Here is a 7,158-nt window from a genome sequence, read left to right on the forward strand (position 1 = left end):
ACAATGCTCAGGTAGACCGTGGCATTTAAACGATGCCCAATTGGCACTAAGGGGCCTAAAGTGTGCCAAGAAAACATCCCCCACACCATTACACCACCACCAGCAGCCTGCAAAGTGATAACAAGACATGATGGATCAATGTTCTCATTCTGTTTACTCCAAATTCTGACTCTACCATCTGAATGTCTCAACAGAAATCCAGACTCATCAGACCAGGCAACATTTTTTCCAGTCTTCAACTGTTCAATGTTGGTGAGCTTGTGCAAATTGTAGCCTCTTTTTCCTATTTGTAGTGGAGATGAGCGGTACCCGGTGGGGTCTTCTGCTGTTCTGCTGTGGCTTCTCAAATGCTTTGCTGCACACCTCGGTTGTAACGAGTGGTTATTTCAGTCAAAGTTGCTCTTCTATCAGCTTGAATCAGTCGGCCCATTCTCCTCTGACCTCTAGCATCAACAAGGCATTTTCGCCAACAGGACTGCCACATACTGGATGATTTTCCCTTTTCACACCATTCTTTGTAAACCCTAGAAATAGCTGTGCTTGAAAATCCCAGTAACTGAGCAGATTGTGTAATACTCAGACTGGCCCGGCTGGCACCAACAACCATGCCACGCTCAAAATTGCTTAAATCACCTTTCTTTCCCATTCTGACATTCAGTTTGGAGTTCAGGAGATTGTCTTGACCAGGACCACACCCCTAAATGCATTGAAGCAACTGCAATGTGAATGGTTGATTAGATAATTGCATTACTGAGAAATTGAACAGGTGTTCCTAATAATCCTTTAGGTGAGTGTATGACTTGACTTATGCTTACAGGCTCAGGGGTTTAAGTAGGGTTTTGAACAGTGACAATGACATCTGGAGAGGTCTGTCATCGCAACTTCACAAGGGTTTCACAGTACTCCAATCCTTCATGCCAGGTAGGATTCACATCAGGCTCATAGAGTAGCACCCTTTCTTCCTTTGGTGCAGATGTCAGTACTCTACATTCAGCTTGAACAGAGGTTTGTTTAGGCACCTAGACTCTTTCCTTTGTGGTTTTGAGGATGTACTCGCATGAAGTTCCTGCTCTCGATGAATGCTCTTATCTTATTTCCTTCCAAGCTGGGTATGGCTGTCACCAACATCCCACTGCTGTGGCTGGGTCAATCTCTCCCTGTTGGCTACCTGCCCAATCATCATGTAAACCCATTGCATTACACCAAATACACAAAACAAGGTTATTTTTAGCAATGTCATATGACCCCTTTAATGAAGCCGGGGTGACTGAGGACCAAGGTGAAGCTGGCGGGAGGGAAGAGCCCAACAGAGCCGGTGGTGGGACAGAGCAATGAGAAGAGGAGTGGAGTCACAATGTGATGGCAGGTCAACACCCATTCAAGGCGGAGCTGGAGGGACAAGGGGGACCGGTAGAGCTGGAGGAACGACGGGTGATCTTGGAGTTAAAGGAGCTAGGAGCCGAGGCACAGTCCAGGGCTCGGAGGTTGGAGGTGGAGGTGAGGGATGCTCCAGCCCAAGTAACAATGGAGACTGGCATAACCGCAGCGCTCGCACTGTACTGATGGAGCGCTGAAGGTGTGCAGAGGAGTTGCCAGATGACAGCGGAGGAGGAGGTAGGAGCGGGCGGAAGGGTGTTTATTTGTGAGCCTCTGAGCTCTCAGGGCTGCCCTCCTCGATCAAAGCCCCACTCCTGGCTGGACTCGGGGACAGAGTGTCTCTTTTGGCTGGACTGGGAAACTGGAGCCCACTCTGGGCTGGACGTGGGGACAGGAGATGAAGGAGGGCTGGATGGGACCAGCAGGAACCAAGGGGCAAGTTGGCCTCCAGATCTGCTTCCCAGTCTATTAGGTCCCCCTCTAAGTCCAGCAACCCCCAAATGTAGTATTACCTCACCCTCAGGCATGGTGCAGTGGGCGAAGTTCCACTCAGTGCTCTTACTGTCCACAGCTTGTTCCCTCATGGCAGGCACTGTCGCCGCCCCTCGTACCTGGTCTGACGGGTTGGGCTCTGCTTCCGAGGCGATCCTCCGCTCAGTCGCTCAATACTGCACTGGCTGTTCGATCACGGCGGGAACTGGCTCACCATCCTTGGTGGGTTCGGGGTTTAGCTCAGCACATCGTGGAGATGGTGGGCTGGGCTCCGGGTTGAGAGTGAAACTGGCGAGATCCTCCTTGGAACAGACCATAAACGGGGATCTGTTTCTCACCAGTATCCACTCTACAAAGGTGACGAGATCTGCTCGAGGGCCATCTTCAGACTATGGCGCTCTGCACGTGGGGTTCAAGTTGGGGTCATAGAACGCACAGAGCACGTCGTCGGTGTAGCTGGTGAGATGGGTGAGGGCAAGAAACAGTCTGGTATGGTCCTCAAGCAATTTTTTACCCCTGCTCCAGCAGAAGGAGGAGGTATTTCAGGCAGGCAAGGGGATCCATAGGGGAACAACAGAAAAAAAAAACACTGAATAAAATGCAGAAATGCTCTTCGTTTTACTGTTGTAGGTCCATGTTACGTACACTGTGCTACGTAAGCATGCGTATGTGTATGTCTCTGTATGGGTGCATTTGTATGCATGCTTTGTCTGTTTCAAATGCAAAGTTCATTGGAGGATCTGCCTCGTTTCATTGAGAAAGTTTGTTTGTTTGTCTCTAAACTAAAAATGAAAATAAATGAGAACAAAAGCACAGAGTTGTGTTAGGTTATTTTGATTATTCCATTGAAGTCTCTTTACAGTCAGTGCTATCATAAAAATAGACTTACTTATGTGATTATAAGTAGAGCGCTCTTATTTAATTGAGCTCTATCTGCTTAGAAGGCATGCACGAGGCAGTGCTCGACTGAAGTGAAGATTAGCGGAGAATCCCAGAACAGAAGGCTCATGCACTTCTGACAGAAAAACTTTCTAAAGTTTACAAATGGAGGATATACCTGTGATATGTAAGTTATGCATTCAGGAAGATAGCACATCTCAAAACACATTAAACACCGCATGTAGCATTTCTGTCTGAGCCGCTTAAACTATTGAAATTAGTATCGGAGTACTGAAATTATACAGAGTATGCACGATATATCGATATTTTCTTTATAAGCGATTTGATATGAGGCAAAACTGTTTATATCGATATACAGTAATTTGATAAGAGCACATCTGAGAATATAGTGGAGGACACAGCCTGAGCTGCTGCAGAGAAAGCTCTTAATCCAATTTGTTCTTAACATTTGACAAGATTCATATTATGGCCTTTAAGAACTGGTAAGACATAGTTTGTGATTTCATCTTTAAGAATGCCACGGTGGAGCCAGAGCGACAGAGTACTGAGGTGGAGCTGAGGGGATGAAGTAACCGGATGAAGCCTGACGGAACCAGAGGGACGATGCGAACCCAGAGGAGATGAGTCCTGAGGCTTAGGATGGTCAACTCCAGACCAAGGTGGAGCCAGAGGGACGAGGGAGCCATGCGGAGATTGTGGACTGCCGGGCCACGGTGGAGAGGAGGGAGCTAGGAGCCATGGTGGAGCAGACGGTCAACGCGCCGAGGGCGGAGTCCAGGCCTCAGTGGCTGAAGGTGGAGGTGAGGGAGACTCCGGCCACACTAGAGGATGGCAGTCCCGCGTAGCTTGCACCGAAACTTTTAACAAAGTTTAGCAAAGTAAACTTGCAAAAAAAAAAAAAAAAAATTGTATTTAAGTTTCTGTATGCATGAATTGCATTTTAAAATAAATTAATAGAGCTGACCAAAAATTAGCACAATGTCATTGACCCTTAATTCACACTCTTTATCTGCCTCCGAAGAATGGGTCACTGTAAACAGCACGGTTGATACAGTAGCAATAACTCAATGTTGCAAGAGTTAACAATGAACTCATTGACCAAAGCATGTACTGTACAAAAAGAGAGCATAGCTGGCTAGCTGCAGCTCGTACAGGGTTATTTATTAAAGAAATGTTCAAGAATCTCCAAGCATTGGTGGTGTCCACATTGTGCAGCAACAAATAATGATGTGATGTCTCCAGAGAGCACATGCTCACCAGGTACCTCACAATCTCAGTATGGCCCTGGGAATGGTTTTACAGTTATTTATTCATCAGTTGTTTTTATTAAAGACTCTTGTAACTGCCTTAGATGTAGGATTTGAAAACTTGATTAAATTAGAAAATAAAAGCAAAATGGCCCTGGGCTTTCATTTTTTTTAAAGATCAATTAAACATTTATTATAAAGCTGAAAAGAAATTTGTTTTAGTTTTTAATATTATTATTCAGTTAATCTTTATTTTATTTCAAAGAGTTTTGGTGAATGATAATAACCATTAAAATGAGAAAACAATGAACTTGTCTGTACCATAAGGGGAACATTTTCAAGAGTGACAACTGAAATTTCAGCCAAAACAACGTGTAAAGATAATCGTTCTCGCACAATTAATTCTGTTGTTGAGATTGAAAGTGACATGACATACAACCAAGCATGGTGACTCATACTCAGAATTTGTGCTCTGCATTTAACCCATCCAAAGTGCACACACACAGCAGTGAACACACACCCGGAGCAGTGGACAGCCATTAATGCTCAGGGCACCTCAGTCGTGGTATTACCAGCCTGAGATGCGAACCCACAACCCTAGGTTTAGCAGTCAAACTCTCTAACCACTAGGCCACGACTTCCCCATTTTTTTTTGCGCTTTCCTCGAATACGTCATACAGGTTTGGAACAACAGGAGGTTGAGTAAATGATATCAGAATTTACAAGAACATCCACAAAGCCACATGGGTTTCTCCAGATCACACAACAAAGAACCAGATTGACCACATCTGCATTAATAAGAAATTCAGATGGTCTATTCAAGATGTGAGAATGAACAGAAGAGCGGAAGTGGCTTCGGACCACCACCTTGGCCAAGCTAAAACTTAAGCTAAAGAAGAACTGGATGGCAACGCGCATGGTGCAAAAGAAGTACAACTCCACCTTCCTGAGAGATACTAGCAAGAGGCTAGAATTCAGGATAACCCTCGATAACAAGTTTCAAGCCATACAGGACCTGCTGGAAGAGAAGGAGGGTACACTTGAAACCACTGGAAAGGGATTAAGGAAGCAGTAACATCGACATGCCAGGAAGTGCTTGGCCCCAATAAACTCCAACACAAAGAGAGCCAAGATTCAGGAGAGGAGGAACAAAAAGATGGCTGTTAACAACAGTCAAACAAAAGCAGAGAAAGCCAAGGCACAAGCAGAGCACACAGATGCAAATAAGCAAGTGAAGAAGAGCATCAGTTGATAAGCAGAAGTATATGGATGACCTGGAAACCACAGGAAGTACAGCAGACCTGAACGTCCAGTTAAGGTCAAGAGAGGGAAAACAATCATGGGGGATCAAGAACAGAGGAATGACACTCCACCCACAAGAGAGGAAATAGGGAAGGACATCAAGCAACTCAGAAATGGAAAAGCAGCAGGACCAGACAACATCCCAGCAGAGGCATTGAAATCAGACATAGACAACAGGGATAAACCTTTGTATGTTAACTTCCTGGACTACGAGAAAGCATTTGACAGCGTAGATAGAGAGACCTTGTAAAAATTGCTCTGGCACTATGGGATACCTGACAAAGCATCACCATAATCAGGAACTCAACAAAATTGCAAAGTGATACATGAAGGGCAGCTCACGGAGGCATTCGAAGTGAAGACCAGTGTCAGACAAGGATGTCTACTCTCTCCATTTCTCTTTCCTCTGGTGATACGAATAAGGGAAAGCAAGGACAGCATTTATAAAACTGCAGAACATCTGGAGATCCAAAGAGCTTTCAGACAAAACCAAAGTCAGGGTCTCCAATACCAACGTCAAAGCATTTCTTTTGTAGGGAGGCAAAACCAGGAGATCTACAGCTGCCATCACCGAGAAAGTACTGGTTTTCATCAACAACTGCCTACGCAAGATCTTACATATCCATTGGCCAGAGACCATCAATAACAATGAACTATGACAGAAAACAAACCAGCTGATAGCAGAGGACAAAATCAAGAAACGATGAAAAAAAAGAGAAAAGAGAAGAGAGCCCAGGACAGAGACTCTTGGAGATGCCTTGTCGGAAGCCTATGCCCCAGATGAGGTAGTAAGCATAAGCAGGGGCATCGCTAGACCCCTTTTACTGGGTCATTTGCCCCAGTATAAATCTCCTGTGCCCCAGTGTAAATCTCAAGTTTAAGTTATAAAAGTTAACATAATTTGTTAGTGTATTCATTTACATTGATAATCATGCAAAATTAAAATAAAAGTAAAAATACACTGGTCTATACGCAACATAGTAACCTAATTCATGTTTGTAAAAGCGACTCAGTCCGCACTTTTACTGAAAAACACGAACTCATGCCATCCTTGTACTCAGAAATCCATGTCCATGCATCTGTGTTTCAACAACTGCAGCACACAGCTGACATGCGAATGAGATAGGCTATGAAAATAGGATCAAACTAAAGTAAGTCTCTAAATAATATTGATTATCTTGTTTTGACTCAATCATTATTGGCTCCTGTAGATGGACATCAGAATAGTTTTGTGCGAAGCAGGGAAAGGGCAGATAATGAGTTTGAGGGAGGTAAAACATGATGAACAAACTACTGTACATCCCAAAAAAAAGTTTGCATACATTTTACGGCAAAAAAGATGGGTAGCTTTAGGGTTGTTGGGTACGCGAAACCTGCGTATCATATGTACACCAACAAATTTCATGTCATATGCATGTGAAAAATTTTATATCATATGCACGCCAAAGTCCATTTTTGCATATCAATACAATGTTTGTTTTTTTATTATTTGGAATACTATTTAAGGAAAAAGTCTATTTGAGGAAAACCTGTATAATTGCATTGTTGCTGAGAAAAAAAAAAACATTTATGAAATCATATGAATCATGTAAAATATATATTTAATTCACTAGCTCTAGTTTTGGATATTACATTAAATTTTGGAAGTAAAATAAAAAATATTCATAAGCTGGTCAGATAATTGTGCTTTGATTGTAAAGTAACAAATTAACTGCTTTTAGTAACGTTATTAGTCTTACGTTAGTCATTTAGTTAGTAATTCGCTACTCCGGCCATCATATGGTAAAATATTCAGATAAAAGTGTGTGTTCAACAAGCCGTCAGAAGTACATCCATTTCT

The 7,158-nt window shown here is 43.4% G+C and overlaps 1 pseudogene; it reads left to right on the forward strand.

Moving 5' to 3' along the window:
- Positions 1-3,506: 3,506 nt before the first annotated feature.
- Positions 3,507-7,158, forward strand: LOC113109437 (uncharacterized; annotated as a pseudogene).

Source organism: Carassius auratus, chromosome 10, assembly GCF_003368295.1.
Source record: "Carassius auratus strain Wakin chromosome 10, ASM336829v1, whole genome shotgun sequence".
Taxonomy (NCBI): Eukaryota; Metazoa; Chordata; class Actinopteri; order Cypriniformes; family Cyprinidae; genus Carassius; species Carassius auratus.